Here is a 24,042-nt window from a genome sequence, read left to right as displayed (position 1 = left end):
CTATCTTGCATCTTGACCACCCAGCCAAATAAACACACCACAACTTTCTTTCAAGAGTAAAAACAGAGAGGGAAAGAGAAAGAAAAGGACTTTCCATCCACTGGTTCATTTCTCAAATGGCTGCAACAGCTAGGACTGAGCCGCTGAAGCCAAGATCCAGGAGCTTCTTCCAAGTCTCCTGCATGGGTGCAGGGGTCTAAGCACTTGGGCCATCCTCTGTTATTCTCCCAGGTGCATTCTCAGGATCTGGATAGGAAGTAGAGTGGTGAGGTTCAAATTATCATCCATTATGGGATACAAGTACTTGTAGGTGGCACTTTAATCCATTGCACCACAATGCTGGCCCCAGTAGAGTTTCTTGTAAGAAATGTGGCCCAATCATATGGCTTTAACAATGCAGTTGAAATATAACAAGATGATTAGAAAGTAAGATGGTGGAAAAGATATGCTATGTAAACATTAATTGTAAAAAGTAGAAGTGACAATGTTAATAACAGATGAAGTGGACTTCAGAGCAAAGAAAAGTACTAAAGACAGGTAAAAGTATCAATCTACTAAGAAAATCCACTGAGAAAATCACTATAGACAGAACTGTAAAAACACAGAGGCAAAGCCTACAGAGCTGAAAGGAGCAATAGACAAATCTGCAATTGTAGTTGGAGACTTTAGCAATCAACACTTAGCAGTTTTTAGATCTTAACAGTCAACCAACAGGCTCTAATTGGCATGTATAGAACACCCTACACAAACAACCAAATATGCATATTTTTCAAGTCGCTATGGAGTATTCACCAAGATAACTGTGTCTTGGGTAATTAAAGAGTCTTAAAAAATAATCAAAGACGGAAGTCAGATGGAACATGCTCTTAAAAAAGATGGAATCACACTGGGACTCAATAACAGAAAGAGGAAAGGAAAATCTCTGAATAGCCCAAACTAAACAGCACATTATACTTCATAAGTCAAGCAGGGTGTATCAAAGTAAATTGAAAAATAGATAGGATTGAATGAAGATTAAATGAAACATAACATGTAAACATTTTTGAAGCAAGTAAAACCATCATGACAGGAAAATTTTATAGCACTAAACGCTTACATTACAAAACAGTAAAGGGTAAAAAAAGTCAAGTCAACAATCTAAGCACATTCCTTAAGAATCTAGAAAAAGAAAAGCAAGACAAACTCATAAAAAACATAGAAACAATAGATTTAAGGAAACAATAGATTTAAGACCAAAAATAAGTTATATTGCAAATAAAATCAGTAGAAACAAATTTCTAAAAACCTCAGTAAAGTTAGTAAAACTGTAGCAAATTTGACAAAGGTAAAAAGAAAAAATATAGATCACTGTTTCAACAATGAAACAAACATATAACATGTCCTGGAGCCATAAAATTATAATGACGGCTCAAGATCCAAGATGACTGAATAGGATATTGTCGCACCAACTTAGCTGCTTCGGGGTATGAAAATAACAAAGGAAGGACCACTCTTCCAAGGGTCTGACTGACGGAGACTGTTGGTGGAGAAGCAAAAAAAAAAAAATGAAGAATTTGTATGACAAGAGGAGAAAAGACAGAGGCACTGCAGCAACCAGCTGCCAGCTGCCAGCTTACCATGTCAAGCTAGGAAGAAATAGCTGTATGTTCTACCATTCACAGTTTTAACTCATAGAGAATTCCACAGTTGCCCATTGACTTTTGCTTCAGTCTGGGGGAGCTGACTGGGGTCTGAACAACTGCTGAGCTTAGAGAACAGAAGTCGAATCGCTCCTGTCCCGACTCTAAACCCAACAGAGCATTGGACTTTGCAGTGAAGAGTTTCACAGTGGGCCTCTCTTCAACTCCTACCAGAATCAATCAGAATTAGAATCAGGGGAACTTATGGGGCAAAGCAGAGGCTCCCTACATCCTCAAACTGTGGGAGTTTTGGGGCATTAGCCACAGAGCTACATTTACACACTCTGTGTGAACCAGGGGGATTTCCCTTAGCTTCTGGGGGCTAGCACCAGCAGCAGCTCATCAAAATTCCACTCTACCCTGGGAAATCTGTACCCTGCAACAATACTACCATACATTAGTTCGAAAAATTTCAATCCCACTAGAATCTACTTGGTGGACCTAGAGAAGATCCTACCTGCATTTCAGATCTCCATGGTCATACCCGCCAGAATAATGATACCTGCTCACTATCTTGCAGTCCATGTGTAGAAATAGAACAGGGTTCAGTTTGGATCTTTAGTCCCTGCACTAGGGCTGCTGATGTTGGAAGCTACAGTATGAGTTTCATCTTCCTAGCAGGACCTTAAGAAGGACCCATAAGCACCACACAGAAGTAGTACCACACAGCAATTGGTACTAAGAGTCCCGGCACCACTAGGCTTTGTAGTGGGACAAGGCAACAGCCCTCAGCTCTAAGAACAAGACTTTGGCTATCACAATCACCAGGGAGATTGACACCAAACTCTCTGTGGACCAAAGACACACAGCCTAGGGAACCCATGTTTATCTCAAAGTCATACTTTTATCCTTATGATCTGCAGAAGATTAGATCCAACTGTCATTTTATAGACACGGCCAACCTTGATTAACACAAAATAAATCACTCAGAGATCACACTCCTGGAGTCCTGTAGAACTAAAGCCAAAGCAACAAGCTAAGTGATAACTTACATTTCATGTAGAACGTAAGTGTTTTTTTTTTTTTCCAATAAAACCTACTCTAAAGAAAGGACAACTACATAAGATGTGTAGACATCAACATAGGTACACAGGACAACATGAAGAAGCAAGGGCGTATGACGCCTCCAAAAGAACGCAATAACCCTGCAGAATTAGATACTGAACTGAAGGACACTTATGGAATACCAGATGTAGAGTTAAAAATAATGATTATAAAGTAACTCAATGAAATACAAAAGAATGCAGATAGACACATTAAAGAAACAAGGAAATCAATGAATGACACAAATGAATATATTACTAAGGTAGCAGAAATCATGAAGAAGATCCAAGTAGGAATTAGAATTGAGAGCTTTAACAGCAGAATACACCAGTAAAGGAAAGAATTTCTGACCCTGAAGACAAAACTTTTGAAATAATAAGACAAAAATAAAAATGAAAGAATAAAAAAGAATGAAATATAGTCTGTGACATATGGTATATTAGTAATTGACCAAATATTCATATACTAGGTATATCTGAAGGAGAAGATAAAGAAAAAGGCAAAAAAAAAACATTGTAAGTCTGCTGAATAAAATCGTAGTTGAAAAGTTCCCAGGTCTTCAAAGAGATATGGGTATCCTGATACAAGAAGCTCAAAGGACCCCAGGCAGACTCAGTCAAAAGGGGTTTATCCAAGGCATAGTGTAGTCAAATTGTCAAACGTTAAGGACAAAGAGAGAATCCTAAAGGCAGTAACAGAAAAGAATCATGATAAATATGAAGCAAAACCAGTTAGATTAACATCAGACTTCTCAGAAAAAAAATATAGGTGAGAAAAGAGTAGGGTAATATATTCAAAGTATTATAAGGAAAAAAGAAACTTCCAAAATAAGACTACTGTATCAAAAAGTCATCCTTTAAAAGTGAAGGAGAAATAAGGTATCTTTTTCTTTTTTGTGATTTATTGATTTATGTGAAAGGCAGACACATACACACACACACACACACACACAAACAGATCTTCCATCACTCCCCAGATGGCTGCAATGGCTGGAGTTGGACCTATATGAAGCCAGAAGCCAGGAGCTCTTCCAGGTCTCCCACGTGGATGCACAGGCCCAAACACTTGTGCTGCTCCGGTGCTACTTTGTCAGGCATATTAACAGGAAGCAGGATCAGAAGTGTAGTAACAGGAATTAGAACCAGTACAAGGGGCCTGGCGGCATGGCCTAGTGGCTAAAGTCCTCACCTTGAACGTGCCAGGATCCCATATGGGCGCAGGTTGTAATCCCGGCAGCTCCACTTCCCATCCAGCTCCCTGCTTGTGCCCGGGGAAAGCAGCTGAGGACAGCCCAAAGCCTTGGGACCCTGCACCCATGGGGGAGACCCGGAGGAGGTTCCAGGTTCCCGGCTTTGGATTGGCACAGCACCGGCCGTTGCGGTCACTTGGGGAGTGAATCATCGGACGGAAGATCTTTCTCTCTCTCTCTCCTGCTCTCTGTATATCTAACTTTGCAATGAAAATAAATAAATCTTAAAAAAAGAACCAGTACAAAATAAGGTGTTTTCCATACAGAAAAACAGAATTCATGACCATCAGACCAGCTCTATAAGATGTCCTGAATGAAGTTCTGAGTTAGAAGTAGACATTATGAAAAAAAATAAAAAATTACCACGAAATTCACTAGCAGAACATAGCCTACATTCAAGCAACAAAATGACAGGTGTCAGTTCTTATCTATAAATACAAACCTTGAATGTAAATGGATTAAATTCTCTTGCCAAAAAATGTAGGCTGGTTGACTGGATAAAATACCAAAACCCACTGTACATTGTCTATAATAATATTAACTTCACCAAGATATACACAGACTAAAATGTAGGGTTGAAAAAAGATATATCAGGCAAACAGAAACCAAAAACAAGCAGGAGTAGCTATGGTGATATCAGGTAAAACAGACTTTAAATCAAAAACTCTAAAAAGGAATAAAGAAGGACATTTTAAATGTTAATAAAGGATTCGATTCAGCAAGACACAGTAATCATATACATATATGTACCCAAAACAAGACCACCCAAATATACATAGGAAATACTATTAGGTATAATGGAAGAGATACACTTCAACACAGCAGTGGCGGATGGCTTCAGCACCTTACTCTCATCAATGGACAGGTCATCCAGACAGAGAAACAATAGACATGCATCAGAGCTGAGACATACCATTAAACAAATGGACCTAACAGACATTTCCAGGATAGCTACGGAATACATAGTCTTAGTACATGGAACATTTTCTAGGATAGATTATACTTTATACCAAAATTCAAGACTCACTGATTCAAAATGATTAAAATCATACAATGTATCATCTTAGACCATAAACTAGATCAAAACTAGACACTAACAACAACAAGAGAACATTCATAAATACTTGGAAACTAAATAGCATGTTACTGACAAATCAATGGGAAATTGAAAAATGTTGAAATAAAAGAAAATAAGAACACACTATATAAAAACCTATCTTCCATAGCAAAAACAGTATTAAGAGGAAAGTTTATGGCATTAAGTGCTTACATTAAAAAGGAGAAATGTCTTCAAAAATCTAACAATACGTTTTGAACAAGCCAAGCCCCAAATCAACAGGAGGCTAGAAATAATAAGTATCAGAGTAGAAATAAATATAATTAAAACTAAAAAATATAACAGGTCAACAAGAGTATTTTGGAGATTAAGAACAGATAAACCTCTATCTAGACAAATGAGGAAAAACAGAAGAAAAGCTGAAATACATAAAATTAGAGATGAAAACGAGACATTACAACTGACACCAGTTAAATACAAAGGTTCGTAAGGAACACTATGAAGAACTAAATGCTGATATACTGGAAAAGCTCCAAGAAATGAATGCAATCCTGGATACAACCTACCAACCTTAAATTGAAAAGAAATACACAATTTCAATAGGCACCATAGCAAGTAATGACAGTGAAGCAGTAATCAAAGTCTTTCACCAAGGAAAAGCCCAGGATCTAATGGCTTTACCACTGAATTCTACAAAACATTCAAAGAGAAAGTAACTCCACTTTTCTTTTTTAAAAATCATTTTCAATTTTATTTTTGATGATGTTTATATAGTTGATCAGGATGGGGAGGTTCGAGGATCAGGAGATAGTGGGTGAGACCATTATTTCCACATTTTCTTTTTCTTCTTCCTGCATTTGGGGGAGGCAAGGATACAAGAGGAAAAACCACACCCAGCCTCTCAACCTCCACATACCAGGAGGATGGGGAGCTGTCACATGATGTCATTCCAGGGTCCCCATTGTTAAGTATTTTCTGAGGGTTTTGTTCATGTTGTTTCGATAGTTCTGAGATGCTATTGATATCGCCTCTCCAAGGATGAGGAAATACTTCTGAGGTCAATTGGCTGTCACAGTCTGCCTCTGAGTTTCCATTGGCCCAGAAATTTGCTCTCAAGCTTCACTGGGGTAGTTGAGCAGTTTGTTCTGCCCTCCATCTTCAGCAAAACCAATGGGTGCTACGGTTCAATCCTGCCCTGCCCAAAACACGCTCAGCTTTAGGTACACCAGGGGGAGCTGCTGCCTAATCAGAGCGACCCCCAATAACCCCAACTGGACCGGTCTCCCAGCTGTGATTCCTGTGCCTGCCAGCATGTGCAGTGGACTGATCTGGTCTGTCCCACATCCCATTGAGATCTTGTATACATCGTTGGGCATTGAAGCCTAACTCAACCCAACCGACTTCACCCTCAGAGAGAAGCCCACAACCTCTGGATAGACCCATTCCCTAACTCAGGCCTTGCACTCTCCAAGTGGTTTTTTGGTTTAGCTTGACAGGACTTGCCCCGGTCCCAGCAATTGCCAGCTGATGCTGTGGCAAAGTCCAACCCGCCTCCCCTCATTCTGGCTTATGCCTGTACCAGTGGATACAATCGGTTACCCCAGCTTGGCCCTTGCCCTAACCCAGTTCACATGCATGCCAGCAGGTGTAGCCCTGTCTAGTCTGGTCTGCCCCCGGTTCCATTTCTCATGCACATAAGCATGAGCAGTGACCCAACAGTGAGTTCCCACTACTCCCCTACCAGGCACACCTCCCTGTTCTGGTCTCATGTTTGCTGGTGGGTGCTGCAACCCACTTCAGTGGCCTGTCCCACCTGGCATTTGCCAGAAGATGCTGTAGTCTGGCCTGGCCTGGCCTGCCTCCATTCCAGCTCACGCTGGCTGGAACTGCTGCCCAACATGGCTCAATCAGCCCCCAGTCCCAGCCCTAATGTGAACTGGCTGGTGATGTGGCTAGACACAGCCTTTTCTGCACTCCATCCTGGTTCTCAGATATGTCAGTGGATGTTATGAGCTGGCCCAGCCTGGCCTGCCCCCATACCTGAGCCACACATATGCTGGAAGGTACTCTAACCTGGTCTGCTCTGGGATGCTCCTTGCTTTGGTTCTTCTGCTCACCTGTAGGGACTGCACCCTGACAAAGGAGTTCCCCAAACTCCTTTATTGGGTCTCCTCTCAGTGGCAGATATCATGCACACTGGTGGGTCCTTGTCCCAGGCTAATTTAGTTCACCTCTCGTCTGGGCAGGGGCAGTAGCCTTGCTCAACCAGCACATACACAACCTGGTTCTTACTGTTGGATGTTACAGCCCAGCCACACCTAGCCCATGCCCTGATGGAGCATGTGGCCCGGTGGGAGCAGAAACCTAGCCCAACCTGTCTATATCTACTCTGGCTATCACGAGCACCAGTGGATCCTGGAGTCTATCCCAGTCTAGGACACCCCAGAGCCTGTCCATGTCCATGTTGAGGGACACTGCAGCCATGTCCAGCTCAGACCACCACCCCCATTCTGGTTCTCGTGCTCACCAGTGGGAACCACAACCTAGCTCGGTTGTCCCCTTAGCTCCCCAACCATGCCTGTTACTAGCCTCAGATCTTGCAGAGATTGCTCTTATCCAGCTCTGCATAGCCCATCCCCTGTCTTGACCTTTGCCATCGGATGCTGCATCCTGGCCTGACCAGGTGCTGGCACTTGGCTGGCACTTGGCCCTGACCAGTCCACTCCCATCCCTGACGCATGCAAACCAGCAAGTGTGATAGCCTAGACAGGCATGTCTTGCATTCCAGCCTGGCTTCTGCACTTGCCAGTGAGCTAAGATTGGCCTGGCCAAGATTCAAAGAGTACCACAAAACTATCACAATTGAACAGCATGGTAGTAGCATAAAAACTGCTATATTAATCAATGTAACAGATCATGGAGTCTAGAAATTATTCTACATACAGGCAATCAACTGATTCATTGTTTTTGTTTTTAATGAAAGTGTCCAGACCATAGAGTGGAGTAAGGATAAACTATTCAACAAATGGTCCTGGATGTGTATGTGTGGAAGAATGAAATTAGATCCAAACCTCTCACCATACACAAAAATGACACCAGATGGATCAGAGATCTAAATTTAAGACCCAAGACTATGAGGTTGTTGGAAGAAAATGCAGAGGAAGCACTCCAAGGCATTGGCATAAGGGACTATTGCTTGGACAAGACCCCCAAAGCATGGAAGTCAAAAGTATAACTTAAAAAAATGGGATTAAATCAACCTCAGAAGCTTCTGCACAACAAAGGAAATGATCAATAGCATGAAGAGACATCCAACAGGTTAGGGAAATTATTTGCAAGCTATCTATTTGACAAAGAATTAATGTTCAGAATATATTAGCAACTTTAAAAAACCTCAAAACAACACAATTAATCTGGTTAATAAATGAGCAGACGCCTCGATAGACAGTTCTTAAAAGAATTACAAATAGACAACAAATATATGAAAAATGCTCAGTATCACTAGTCATTAGGGCAATCCAAATCAAAACCACCATGAGATGTCATCTCACTCTTCTCAGAACGGCTAAAATCCAAAAAAGTGAGAGTAACAAATGCTGGCAAGGATGTGGAGGAAGGGGGAGCACTTACACACTGCTGGTGGGAATGTAAATTGATGTCGCAGTGAAAAATAATATGGAAATTTCTTACAACATTACAAATTGGGCATAGACTGAAAAGACATGAACACATTGTATCACATGGATACTTGCACCACCATATTTATAGCAGCACTATTCACAATATCCATAATTTGGATTCAACCAAGATCTCTATCATCAGGCATATGGATGAAAAGATGTGGTACAAGTGCACAGTTTATTATAGAGCTACAAAAAGCAATATAATTTTTATCATATGCATCAAAATGATGCAACTAAAGGACATCATGTTGAGTGAAATAAGTCAAATAAAGATAAATACCACCTATTCTCTCTTATATGCAGGAGCTGGCTTTTTTAAAAAAATAGAAGAAAAAAACAAGAAAGGAAGAAAACTGTGTGTGTCACCATTGGTGCAAATATACTTTTGTAACATTTAGTTTTATGTAATTGTCAAAGCAATGATTAACAACATTATATTGCTATAGTTGTAATGATTTGTGATTACTTAAAATTTACTGTATAGTAAAATGGCCATTTTTGATTCAATTATTGTTTATAGCCATAATCTATATTCTTAGTAAACCAAAGTATTTTTTGCTTTTCACTTAAACATCTAATTTAGCAATGTAGTAACACTTTTTACTGCAATGTAAATTTAAAATGCATTATCTGAAAAATCTCCCCTCACAAAAAAGAAAAAAAGTGGAAAAGGAAGGACAGAGGAAGAATTATGAAGAGAGAGAGGAGAGGATTAGCATTCAAGTCTTAGAATTGGATCTATGAACTGTATTGAATACGTTAAAAATTATTTTAAATGAAAATATTAAAAAATACTGGTTAAAATTTACTACAATCAATTCTATAGCCCCAACTTTGCATGCATAGACTTGCATACTGATTTCCATAGCACCTTTATTTGTAAAATCTCCAAAATGGAAAATATACAAATGTTCTTCTGTGAGTAAATGGTTAACTGTAATGCACCCATATCATAGACTAGAACTCAGAAATAAAAGGAATGAACTATTGGTATAAGTAACAACTTATATGAATCTTGAGGGAATCACATTACGGAAATAAAAGTGATCTCAAAAGGATGTATACTTTATGATTCTATTTGTATATCATTCTCAGAATGGCGAAACTGTAATGATGGAGAACAGACTGACGGTTTCCAGGGACAGGGCAGAGGGGCTAGATGTGGCTATAAAAGGTAACACAGAAAGTCAGCATTTAATGTAGTGGTTACAAACCCATATTGGAGTACCTGAGTTCAATTTCTAGCTAGGTTCCTGACTCCCATCTTTCTACCAGTTCAAGCCCTGGGAGACTAATAAGCATGGCTCAATTAACTGAATTCCTGCTACCCTTGTGGGATACCTCAATAGTGTCCTTATCTCCTGACTTTTGTCCATGCCAACATATGAGTTTCTCTCTCTCTCTCTCTCTCTCTCTCTCTCTCTCTCTCCTTAAAAAGGCTAACAAGAAAATATTATGGTGGCGGTACATTGAAGTATCTTGATTGTGGTGTTGGTTACACAATTCATCACCTATGGAAAAACTGCAAAGAGCTACACACAGATGTTCATATGTAACTTACAGAATTTGAATAAGCCTAATTTCCTCATTTGTAAAGTGGAATCATATCACATATACCCCCAGAAGTTTGCTGAGCCAACCCAGTGAAATAAATAACGTTTAACACAACACCTCTTGGCATATAATACAAGCTTAATGCAAGTGGTAATAGCAATTGTGCTGGTTATACTGCTATATTAGTAGTTGAAACAATTATTTATACCCCTCACCTCTAGTGGTACAGCATGCCTAGAATTCACGGTTTTGTATTTCAGTGCTTATTATAAATGCAGGTAAGGCTGGTCCTTTCTATCTGTCATTGTGGTTTTGACAGTTTCATGCTGATATTTGGGTTCAGGGGAAGAAAAAATTCCAAATGATATTTGAAAGACAAGGCTTTCTTCAAGTCTCTGCAACTGAAGAAGATTTACAAAATGGAAACCTGCCAATTTTGCAGAAATCTTTGGCCAGTTTGTTTCTTAGGTCAAATGTTTCTGTCTACCTGGGTGGAGCCATAACCTCTGAAATGAGGATGGGGTGAGGTCATCGAGGAGATCTTTTGCTGTATCTAGAAGCTATTCTGAAGATGAAGGAGAGCCGCCTCTAAGAAAGGTAAAAGAGTGCTCAAAACTTTCACAGCACATATAGTAAGACTGAAATGACACAGAAAAGAAAGGAAAAAATGGGATTGTGTCCAGCCATAATGGTGCCCGCTGGATGTATCCAGTCAGCTTCAGGCAGTTCCTTTGTCACAACCATGTTTGAGTAAAAGTTTAGGGGGCAAAGAACAACTCAAGTGCCTTCTCTCTGACTTCTGAGATGGACAGTTAACTGTGAAGGTATCACAGAAGTGCTTGAGACGCAGTGTGAGAAGTGTGCAACAAGAATTAACATGGTCACTAGTTCGCAGTAGTGTAAAAATAAATAATTATTCATCAAGATGGAGAATTAAAATTCAAATAATGTCATGTTTACCTAATCAGCACCACTGCAACATTTCAGTCCTATCATTCCTGTGAGTAAAGGTCATGCACTTGCCAATGGAATTCCTTGTCATGGGTATCTTCTGCAATAGATACACATCTTTCAAAAGTCATACGCAATAGCAATTGTGTAAAAAGTAGCCACAAAATAAACCCTGGGGCAAATGGATGCTCTGGGGACATTCCTTTTTGAAAAAAAAAACAAAAACCAAAAAACAGCATTTTGGTGAAAGTGGTTTCTTTGCCTGTGATTATAAAGCAGATTTGAAGAGTTGTCCACATTTTTTTTCTGAGTTTAATTATTCTTTTTGTGCAGATTTTGTAACGTTTATTTCCTGATAAGAGAACTGCAAAGAGAAACAAAGGCTCCAAATAATACCTCCTTACAGTTCAGACAAAAAGGTCTGCTCCTGAGTTTTCTCAAGCATCTCTTTCTCAAGGGACGCTTGATGTGGTCTTTCTCCCAGCTGTGTTAGGTTAGGACGGAACAGAATCTCTAAGCCCTCGTTCTGGGCTATCACGGTGCAAGTCATATTTGTGATTAAAGAGCACACTGTGTGTTTGTTCATTTCGATATTTTTCCCTTCTTGAGAGTACAGTATGTTATGGCAGGGTCTGTGTCCCTCTTAGTCACTGCTTAGCAAGGACTTCTACCTCAGAGTGGGTACTTTTTCCACAGTGGGTATTTGGTTAATATCTCGGAATGAATCCAATTTCCCTACCTACCTGTATCAGAACCAACTTGATGGGTTTCTGTTGCTAGCAAGCAAGAAATTTGACTATAATGCAAAATAAATGAAAACACAGAGGGCTTAAGAATATTTAGTCTGAGCTCCTAGAAAGTAGAGTTTATTTGTGCCACTGTCAATTCTGTGTCTGCCAGAAAGGGCCTCCATTTCAGACTCGGGTGCTCGGATAACTAGAACTGCTCCTTCTCTTGCTGTCCTTGGGGTAAAATGTCACACTCTTCTTTCTCATTTCAATTCGTTTCATTTTTAGATTGCTAATCTGACCTTTAGTTTAAAAAGGAGTCTAAAGAGAAAGTAGGTATTTTCCCCTATGGGTTCTTACCAAAGCAACACAATCTTTCTTAGATTCTCATTGGTTCAGAAACCAGCTAGCCCTTTGAGGTTCTTGCTCATCACATCACACATATGATGGAACAGAATCGATCTTCATCTGAGGGTCAAGTTGTCTTGGGGAAGTTAAGCAGTAGTAGGTACTGAGAATGGTCTTCATGCCTTACCCACGAAACCCAAAGGCTTAGAAAGCACCCAAGTTTTGCATACAGGATTTAATAATCACTCACCCAAATGAAGTCTTTGGTTCCGTGTAGTGCAGAATTGAACAAATGCTTTTGATTTTCCTCTGCTCCATTTCTACAGTATTCAGGCAGCATTTGGAAGCCCTCAGGGCTGTTACAAAGCAAAGCTCAACATTAGGTGTGAGACTGCACTAGAAACGAAAGCCCCCACCCCCGCATTCACAAGGCAGTGTGTCAAGGATTACATAAACTCATGAAAAGAATGAGGCACTTCTTGAGAACTCCCTTTAAAAGAACAGGTTACTGTTTTACACAGAGTGTGTGTTAGCAATCTATTTTAATATATAAGAGATTACTTTTCTACCTCTACCCCCAAAGAGGTTGCTTCTTTTAGTTCTATTTTGATCTTGGGCTAGGAAGCCATGTCACCTCTTCAAAGAAACCCTTTTACCCTCACGAGTATTGCGCTGCCTCCTGCATCCCTTATAGCAGCCCCAGCGGGCCCCATGGAGTACCTGGGCTGGCATCTCTTTTGTTTCCATTATATGGCGACTGAGAACCCTTGAGAGCAAGGGTTGCCATTGTTTTTATTCAGTCACTTCTGCTCTGTCTTACTTCTGGTTCTTCAATAGTAGTTATCTTTCAGGACTTTGCTGAAGCACCTGTCTCCTGTGCTATGCCTTGTTTCATTACTTTATCATTTTCCTCCACAAATATGTGACCCATCAGATTAACTGTAATCGCTTATTTACTAGTCCATCTTGATGTGTTGTAAATATTTAGTAACTGGTTTTCTGAAAGGAAACAAATTTTCTGGTTTATAATGAGTACCTTTTCTCACGGTAGAAATATGCTGGCCAGATTCAAAAAGGTACTGCCATTAGGTCACATAACTGAATTGTGAAGAAGTGCCCAGCAGTACACAAATACACTGTGTTTGTACTATACTGATACCATATTTGTAGGTAAACTCAAGAGCATAGATAATAAAAGACATTAAATACATTATGAAGTGATAAGTTTTGAGTAGCCAAGACCTTTGTTTTAAGTGTGTTTTGTTAAATTTTAAGTTCATATAATTAAATGCTTAGCAACTGTTTATACATACTGGCTTGCAAAATTTCTGAACAGTTATCAAATCTATCAGGCAGTAGGAGTTGGCTTGAGCACATCAATGTCTCCCTGATCAGACTGTGAACTTGGAAACTAAGACCGGAACTGTCTTACCTATATATTTATTTATCTTGTATTTTGCATGAAGATTGCTTTATATCAGAGAAAGCATGTGATGTTGCTATTCATTGCACCCTCAGAACTTAGCACAGAGGAGGCGGTCACTGATGTTCATTGGAGGAAGTAAAATGTGCCCAAATATTCTCTACTTTAAAACAAATTAAAAGAGAGCTTAGTTAGCTGTTTAACCACAAAGGCCACTTGGCAAGGGCTCTAGAGCAAGCATACCAACTTCAGCAAAGAACAAAATCAGGTCTCTGTTATACATAACACTTGGCTAACAACTTCCGACTTATTAAGCTAATGTGTCACTCCCCACTGAAAAGCAGAAGGAGGCTCTGCTAAGTGCTTCATTTCAGTCTTTCCTGCAGGGGCTGCCATCAATTTCCTTCTTAAAAGAGGTAAACAGGAGAATACAGGTTTAATCTTTATGCCAAATTCACATAGAATCCATCACAGTCCATGAGAATTCTTGCCTTTCCAAGCCTAAGATACTCACCAATCATTCCAAGATCCATTAAAGTTCACTGATTTTCAACCCTATCAGATACTTTTCACAATTCTCTGCATTTATTTTGAGCATGTTAGAGCCCCAGGCCAGTCACCAGTACAATTTACTTACAGAAATTAGAATGTATTTGAGGACAAATCCCAGCTGTATGGGACCTTTCAAATACTGATGGAGTCTTCCGCAAATGAACTTTCAATAATTATAGCAATGGCTAACATGAAATGAGTGCTTCATGCTTCTATGCCAAACGCCACTGAGGCTGTTGGTCAGACTAATGAATGAAGCCTAATATAAGTCTTCAATCAGTGGCACCTTCATTTAAATTGTCAGTTTGATGGGGCTAGTGCCAACCCAGTAAAACCAGACTTTGGTTGGGATAAAAACATTCTGTTTCATTAGGCATCAAACTCCCTAAGAATTCAGAGTTGGGAGAAAAGTCTCTGCTCATGGACAATTTTCCTTCCTGTAAAGACAGTGCCATTCAAATTGGTAGGCAAGAGATTTCCTCAATGCGTGAACCTGAGCCACCTTGAACCACCCCATTGAGAAGCACAAGCAAAGGAGATCCCACGGGCTCAGCTTTGCCCATATCTGACATCCGCCCAGAGAGTTGAAATCCGTTGGCTTTCAGAGCAGTGGGTGACACTACCCACGGTCCCCTACAGATCTTCAATAGGCTGACATTTTATTTAAATCATTAGAATAAATCAAAGTGACAGAGGCATCCTAAGTTGCTGAGTTGGGGAGATGATTGTAGAGCATGAAAAAGACATTTTCATTTTCTTGCTGATGAGCAAAATAAGTTTGAAAAGGAAGTGGGGTGCTGTGTGGGAGGTATCTTCTCAGGGAGAAGGCTTCTTTGGTACCTCTGGCTTGGTCAGTAACAATCTGGTGGGGAGATGTTTCAAAACTGATGATCATGTGCACTCGAAAAATCCCACTCGCCAAGCAAAAAGAAGGCCCTGCAAACCGATTCTGGGTGCCACTTGGAAAAGTGAATCCCACTTCCTTCACATGAAGCTTGAGCTTTGGCCTCCAGGTTGCTGATCCTTATCTTTTCCTACCAAAGTTTATTGCTTAAACGCAAGCTTTTCTTTCTGGGTGTGCTGAAATAGCCTGACTGCTATCATGTTGCCTTGTGCTTGGTTTCAAGTATTTGCCGAAACCGAGCAAAAAAAAAAAAAAAAAAAAAAAAAAAAAAAGCAAAACAAATAACACAAAAATCCAAAATTGGCCTACAATTTAGGTCAGAATTTTGAAAACACAGTTTCAAGGCCCAGTTTAGAAAGAAAGATCTTTTCAGTGCTAGTGGGCTATTAATTATAAGATGCTGGTTGCAGGGCACTGTGAGGAACTAAAAAGGAGGGAGTGAGGGTGGTGCTACTTCACAATTTAGTCACCCTTGATTGGAAAGTAGGTGTTACAAGATTTGGGACCAAACCCCAGAGAGTTTCTGTGTGGGATATGTTTCTCTCATTTCAACTTTTTTTTTTTTTTTTTTTTTTGGACACAGAAAGAAGCCAAGAATTAAAGACAGATGGATAATTTAAAGACCGAGGTTCAAATAAGAGTGAAGATAGAAGCAGAATAAAGAGAAATAATTCTCAACTCCTGAGAGGAAGGAAGCATACAGAGATAGCTATTATACCCAAACAATGACCTTAGCATAGCCTCTAAGGTACGGGACATAAGAGAAAGTGGGGAGGACACTGGAGCCATCCTAAGACCAAGCTGTAGCACTGTCCATATCAACTCCTCAGAACCAAGGCAGAGGACGTGTGTTTTATGTCTAGGAATTAGCCCTAGAGCAATCTCTCAAGCCTGCCTGTATATTAGAATCACCTGGACGGCTTTAAGACCTCTAATGTCTGAACTGTCCTCCAAACAAATTCAGGTTCTCTGCGTGCTCTGAGACACAGGAATCAGTATTGTCACTGTTTTACACATTACATCTAGCTTGACGGAGTGAATTGTAGTTCAGAATTTTTAAAGACTCTCTAAGTGATTCCAATGTGCAGCCAAGGTTGAGAACCATTAATCAAACAGCAATAAAACATAGACAAAGGGCCTGGCGTAGTGGCCTAGTGACTAAAGTTCTTGCTTTGCACGTGCCAGGATCCCACAGGGGCAACAATTCATGTCCTGTTGGCCCTACTTCCCACCCAGCTCCCTGCCTGTGACCTGGGAGGGCAGTCGAGGATGGCCCAAAGGCTTGGGACTCTGCACCCACGTGGGAGACCTGGAAGAAACTCCTGGTTCCTGGCTTCAGATCAACTCAGCTCCGGCCATTGTGGCCACTTGGGGAGTGAATCAGTGGATGAAAGATTTTCCTCTCTGACTCTCCTCTTATTTGTGTATCTGCCTTTGCAAAAAGAATAAATAAAATCTTTTTTAAAACAAAAAGGATAAAATAATACACTGCAACATGTGTATGTTTCCTTGAGCAGTGCTTTCTCTTAGAGCTGGAGTGCAGTTTGGGCATTTAGTGCTAGTGTTTGCCCCAGTCTGTTGGGGTTTCTATAATATTATAAAGTCTGTGGCTCATCAACAACAGAAGTGTATACTTCACAGTTCTGGATGCTGAGAATGCAAGATCAAATTGCCAGCAGATTCATTGAGTATTGAGAGTCCCCTTCCTAGTTCATAGACAGTCATACCTCTATTTCCTCCCCTGTCAAGAGGGGTATTTGGGGTCTCTGGGGTCACCTTTGCAAGGGCACAAAGTTTTTCATCAGGGCCTCATCCTCATCTCCCAAAGTTTCATCCTCCTTATATCATCATATTTGAAGAATACATTCAGTCTGTAGCAGTGTCAGGGTGTGGTTTTAATACTGAGATGTACAGAGATGATCCCTTCTGTTCACGAAAAAATGCTACTATAAAAATCTATATGCATAGTTTTAAAAATGCACCAAAAATTTTCAATTTCATTTCCACAAACTTTCTGGAGTACCCTCATGAAAAGAGAACATCTAAACAAGGGGTCAGTTCTGGGGCCTGACGTGGGATATGCTGAAGGCTGGCAAGGCTATTCTCCTTCTCAGTACATGGGTTTATGAGAACTCATGATCCTTGGCACATGGTGTGATTGTGACCAGGTACATAATGTGGAGTTATGCTATGAGAACCAGGCAGGCAGGCAGGCAGGCAAAGATTTATCAGGACAGACAAGCTGTATCTGGGATTTGGGGTTACGATAGAGTGAAGAAGAACTTCACACGGATGCCCTAGAGGTCAGATGGAGCGCTGGGACAGGCTCAGGAAATGGAGATGCTACAGTTGGTCACAAAGTAGTATCCTGCATTCAGGTGCACCCAGTGACAATCCCCACCCCCATTTCCTTTTCTCAGGGGTTTTAGAATTTTAGAGGAGAGGAAGAACCTATTAAGTCATCATTTCATGTTAACTTCTACTTTGTTTCATGTTCAATGTGTTCCAGTCAAAAACCACTTTATTCAGTTGGGGTCAAAGATCAATGGTACCTATGATTCTCCTGACTGGGGAAGCTGATAATGTTGTAAAAGGGTACATTCATTCAAGAAACACTGGTATGGTGTGGTGTGGCCTGGGTACACCAGGCCCTGCCTCTACAGTGGAAGATCTTGTCTATTCTGGTCTGGTTATCTTTGGGGTCTGACTATTAAGATGGTGCACAGCAAAATACTGTTTTAATTCTTCTAAAGTAGTAATATATTCATTTATTCCTTCACAAGAGTCTCCCTTAAATGCATGGCAAATTCAGGTGTTGGTGAAAGGGGTAGAGCTCAGTTTTCTGTAGGAAAAATTCCAATATGGCTGAAGGAGTTCAAAAGACGAGAAGGATGTGGTAAAGAACAAGGTCCTAAGGGATGTTGAACTTTAAGGAATGAGGAGCAGTTCACTACGTGATGAGCGTTTGGAGCTTATGAGCAATAGGGAGATACTAAAGCAGAGTTTCTATGTTTGGCTACATATTAAAATCACCTGGGGAGCTTGCTTTAACAGTACCAATGCTGGACTACCACCTCCAGCGAGTTTGATTTAATCAGCCAAGGATACAGTCTGAGGAAGCAGGTGTTTGAAATCTTCCCAGGTGCTTCTACAGCTAGGTTTGGAAGCTCCTGCATAGAACGATTGCAGGCAGGCCAAGGGCATTTCAGGTGACTGTTTTAGAAAGCTCATTTTTTGACAGCAGGTAAAGAAGTAACCAGAAGCACAAATCAGTTGGGAGGCTATTGCAATAGCCCAGGTGGTAGCTGTACAACGTGTGGAGCTCAGTAGTAGCAGGACTAGAGAGCTAAGGATGGGTTTAAGAGATGCTTAGGACATTATGTTGGAAAGACATAAGTTAGTAGAAGCTGGAAGAGAGGGAGGAGTAAGAATAATCCTGAAAAAACCTTTAAACCATCACACACTGATGATGGGGTTGCAAAGCAGTGCATTTACTTTGGAAAATACTTCGACAAGTCCTCAAAATCTTGTATGTAGTCATAATGTGACCCAGTATTGTATTCCTAGGTATACACTCAAAAGAACTGAAAACATGTCCACACAAAAACCTGTATGCAAATATTCATAGCAGCATTATTCATAATAGCCACAAAGAGGAAACTACCCAAATGTCCATCAACTGTGGAATGAATAAACAAAATGTGGTATGATCTATGCAATGGAATATTTTTCAGTCACATAAAAGGGAATGAATGACTTCTTTATCAAGACTGATGAACTCTGCAAATATCGCATGAGGAGAAAGAATTCAGTCACAAAAGACCGTATATGGCCTGATTGCTTTTACATGAAATATCCAAAATGGCCAAATTCAAGGAGACAAAGATTACTTGTGTCAGAGACCAGAGGGACTGCTGATATTCTGAAACTGAATTGTGAGGGTGCGTCTACAAAACTTTGTGAATTGTTTAAAAAACAGTGAGTTGTATATTCCAAAAGAGTGGATAATGCCACACATGAATGATTCCTCAATATAAAAAAGCATGATTTCCAAGTTCTTACTTTGGCTGACTGGACTTATGATGCTATCATTAAATCATACAAAGGACACAAGCAGAGGGACACATTTGCAGGGGCTGCTGCCTCTTGAGGCCTCATGTATTTGTGTTCTTTTTGTTTTTAAAGTTTAATTTATTTTTATTTGAAACATAGATTTACAGAGAGAAGGAGAGGCAGAGATCACTCCCTAAATGGCCGTAACAGCTGGAGCTGAATTGATCCAAAATGACAAAATGAGGAGTTTCTTCTGAATCTCCCACATATGTACAGGGTCCCAAGAACCTGGGCCATCCTCCAATGCTTTCTTAGGCACGTCGGCAGGGAGCTGGATTGCAAACGGAGACACTGGGAAATGAACCGGCACCCATATGGGATGCTGGTGCCACAAGCTTAACCTGCTATGCCATGGCACCGCCGCAAGGCCGCAAGGGCCTCTGCTTTTCAGTGTCCAGTAGCAAGGCGATGAGTCTAACACTTGTTGAACAGTTTTAACAGGAGATGGATATTTTGGAGTTACCAACATGAAGACAGATGACCACAGATGTTATGGGAAAGGATGCAGTCATTTTAAAAATGTCTGTGAAAGCTTTAGGCCAAGGAAAACTCCTGAGAAATGCTGGTATTTGTGAAGGGGTTGAGAAAGAAGGACTCATGAAGGGAGTAAAAGGGGAGGTGTTGGTGATATTTGCTGAGAAGCAACAAAGCTAAAGAAAGGGACTGTTTTAGAAACCCAGCATGCCGACATAGAGGGAAAAAAAATCAAATTAAAATCTCCCATCTGATTCTCTGCTCAGATTCTGAGAACCAGTTCCTACTGTTCCTGTTTTGATGATAAGGGTAAGATGAACTTTTTCAATGATAAATCCTTTACAATAGACTCCTATTTTTGAGTTCTGGTCCTTTTAACCGGTTCATTTTGCTCTGTATTCTACAAAGGCAGAGATGCCCTCTCCGGGGTGATTATGATCCTTCACAATTTGATCCATTATTTCTGCAAATGCACTAAGAGAGGCAAAGAGGAGGTATTTTTTCCGGGGACTGGAAAACCACCTGTCCAAGCAGCCTCTGCAGCTGTGTCCTCAGCAGCACTTACACTGCTTCTGAGCTTACAACACACCTCTTCTTCACACTTTCCCAGAGTTGTTCTGTCTCCTGTGTTGACAGTGATTAAAAACTGACATCGAGTGCCTATTGATTGCATTACTGGCAGAACCATTTACTATCTTAGTCATCAAAATCATCAGAAACATTTTATTGGTATTCAGCTCTGTTATTCAACTCCTACTCTTTTAAAATTCAAAGTGATGAGTTCCAGTGCTTGAATTTTGTTGCTAAACAGAACAAGGCCTGAATTAGTTTTAAAACGAGTGAGGAAAAGAAGGTACATAAAAGTCAAATAATTTGTCTGACAATAGAGAATGATAGAGTCAGGATTTGGACTCAGGCAGCCTGCCTCTAAGAGTACTTGGCTTTCACCATTATACTAACTGGCCTTTCCAGAAGCAGCACAAATCAGTGCAGTACCACAATAAAAGCAGAGGATTCCATATCAGCTCAGCCCAAGCCTTTGTAGCCTAGCAGTCAGTTATGTTAATATAACAATACATGCATCTTCACGGATTTCCAAATCGAAATAATAAGGCTACTAATATTTGCCCTCAAAATTTCTGAGACTTGTGTGTGGGGTTAGGTGTGGTGATCAGATGAGAAGAGATATGCATCAAGCTAATGGCTTCGTCCTTGTTTCCCCAGAACCGCACTCAGCAGCGGACACAGAGGGAACTTAGTCGGCCACATTTGGGTCTTAAATCCTTGAATTCTGGAAACTCTGAATCAAAAAAAATTTGTTCTGTACAAATATTTTTCTTGTCATTATTCCTGAGCAATAGTATAACTTATTTACATAGCATTTACATTGTAGTAGGTATTAGAAGTAACCTAGTCAACATAAAGTATATGGGAAGGCTGTATAGGTTATCTGCATTTATTATTCAGTTTGATTCCAGGAACTAGAGCAGATTTTAGTGTCTAAGTGGGTTCTGTCCTTGCAGACACCAAGACACAACTGTCCTGCTGAGTTAGGAAACCCTTTTTTTTTTTTTTTTTTAAGATTTATTCATTTTATTACAGCCAGATATACACAGAAGAGGAGAGACAGAGAGGAAGATCTTCCGTCCGATGTTTCACTCCCCAAGTGAGCTGAAACGGGCCGATGCGCGCCGATCCGAAGCCGGGAACCAGGAACCTCTTCCGGGTCTCCCACGCGGGTGCAGTGTCCCAATGCATTGGGCCGTCCTCAACTGCTTTCCCAGGCCACAAGCAGGGAGCTGGATGGGAAGTGGAGCTGCCGGGATTAGAACCGGCGCCCATATGGGATCCCGGGGCTTTCAAGGCGAGCACTTTAACCGCCGGGCCCAGGAAACCCTTGTTGACTGACATTTTTTTTTCACTTCATTTTAATTCTGTTTGAGAATTCATCGTTTGCACTACACAGATGTTGCCAAGAATATGGAAGAATATTTTTCATTTCTGTCTCCAGAGCACCTGGATACAGGTGCTCAGAATCTGTACAATTGGTAAAATTGTATCCATGGTAGTGACTGTTGCAACAGCAATAGCAGAAGCTGTAGAAGCAGTAGTTTGAACAAGTCATGCTCTGGGCTGGCAGAGAGCAGCAGAAACACTAAGGCATGGATTTCACTCCAGGCAAGCCCAAGGATCCCTCTGATCTTGAACTACCGTTGGTTTGTCTCTAAAAGGTGGAAATGGTGGTTGATTTGACTAAAATGTGTTTCCCTGACACCTAAGCAGTTTGCAAACTTCAATCTGAAACTAGGGCAGCAAGAGCAGTTTTAGTCACCAAGGCCATTCCCAATGTTAACTAAGCCGCAGAGAGCATCCATGAGGTCTGAAACTCTCTGGGGCAGAGCAGTGGAATAGGTGATTTCCATTGCCTAAATGCAGAGCTAAGTGTGTTTGACAAAAATTCTTTCAAACTTTGATACAATTCCTGGATTTAAAAGATTCTGACCTGGTGACGTGTGATCTGTTTGTGAGCCAGTTCTGCAAGAGGTCTCTGAGACAGCTGTTCAGTTACATATTACTGTAATGATCTCCAGGTAAGTACGGGGCCAAGCAAAAGCCCCGCATCTCCAAGACAAAAGTCCTTAACATGAATGAATAGGTGGTAATTATTTTAGCTGGCAATGGGAAGAGGGGTCCAGCATATTGATGAATTAGCCTGTTTGCTTCCAGTAACATTATTTTTTTTTCCATTTGACACCAAAATGATGCTAGAACGTCAAGAGAAGGCAGAAGCTTTTCCTTTCATCTACTTTTATCTTTGGGCTTTTACTGGCTTCTAGTTTAACATCCCATAATTAGTCCAGAGCAGATGAGTGAAGGGATTCAGAGTATGGGCCTCAAAGAGTGCAACAACTCTAGGTCTGAGTCCCAGCTCTACAGCTCGCCAGCTGAATGGACTGGGCCACTTACTACAGCACTCAAAGCTTTAATTTTCTTATCCATGAAAGAGAACACTAGTTCTCATCTCAAAGAATTATTAAAAAGGTTCAAGGAGATGATGGACACAAAGCACTTAGTCCACGGCCTGCTGCTGCACAATGAGTGCCTAGTCAATTGCGTCCATTATTATTCAATCGTTGTGAATATTATATACATGTATACACACCCAATTATGAATTCACCTTGAGGACGGTTGATGATGATTATCAGATGTACAAAATCAGGCCTAGTAAAAACATTTTAGAGACAAGGCAATTGCCCGAAGTACGTCACAATGCACTGGAGATATGTCTCAAGCCTTGGGCAGTTTGAAGCCCAAGGCCCTATATCTAATCACAAAAATGATAGCCACTCCCTGTCCACTTTGTTCTGGAGAAGCAATCTACTCCACTCTCAGAGCCCTGCAGAGAACGTCCTGTGACCTCCTGAAAGTCTGTCCCTGAGTCTACTGCTCAGACTAAAGATGGCTCCCAGGGAGCTGAGCTACTGACCAAAGGTCATGCAGTCAGTTGAGTCACAAATCCTGCATAAATTGTGGTACACTCGTTATTCCATAGCTTCAAAATTGTGCTTCTGGAACAGAGAGTGGAATTAATATTTTGTCCATCAGTCATCCACCAATATGGAGGCTGGAAGCGCAGTTAGAAAACATACAAATGGAATGAAGGTGACCTGACTTGTTCTGTGATCTTGTGTTAAGTGCTAAGGGAAGCCCGGGGAGCCATGGGAATTCAGAGGAGGCAAGCTAGCCCAGACTCAGGTCGAGGGCAGGGGAAAGATCCAGGAGGGAGCAGGGAATTTAGTTATTCTTGTTGTTGACTAATATCAATTTGGTCAGTGGCATGATTCTGTTATTGCTCATTTATTGTCAAATAAAAATTTACAGAACTGGGTCATTGCGCTAAGGACAATAAATTATGAAGGTGAGGCAGACATCGTGGTGCAGCAGGTTAAGCCACCCCTTGGATACTCAAATTCCCTGGTAACGACCTAGGAAGCAGTAGATGAGGATGGCCCAAGTACTTGAGATCCTGTCATGCACATAGAAGACTCAAAAAAAAAAAAAAATAGAAAAAGAAAAAGAAAAATCCTGGCTCTTGGCTTTGGCCATTTGTTGCAGCCTTTTCTGAAATAAACCAGCAGAGGAAAAATCTCTCATTCTCTCTCTGTTTTTCAAATATGTTAATCTTCAGAAATATTAGCAAAAGCACATAAAATTTCCTGGAGAATACAGTTAAATTTATTTTGGTGAAAAAATTGCAATACACCCATAGTTTTTTCAAAAT

Source organism: Ochotona princeps, chromosome X (genome assembly GCF_030435755.1).
Source record: "Ochotona princeps isolate mOchPri1 chromosome X, mOchPri1.hap1, whole genome shotgun sequence".
NCBI classification, from domain to species: domain Eukaryota; kingdom Metazoa; phylum Chordata; class Mammalia; order Lagomorpha; family Ochotonidae; genus Ochotona; species Ochotona princeps.
Note: the sequence above shows the minus strand (reverse complement) of the source record.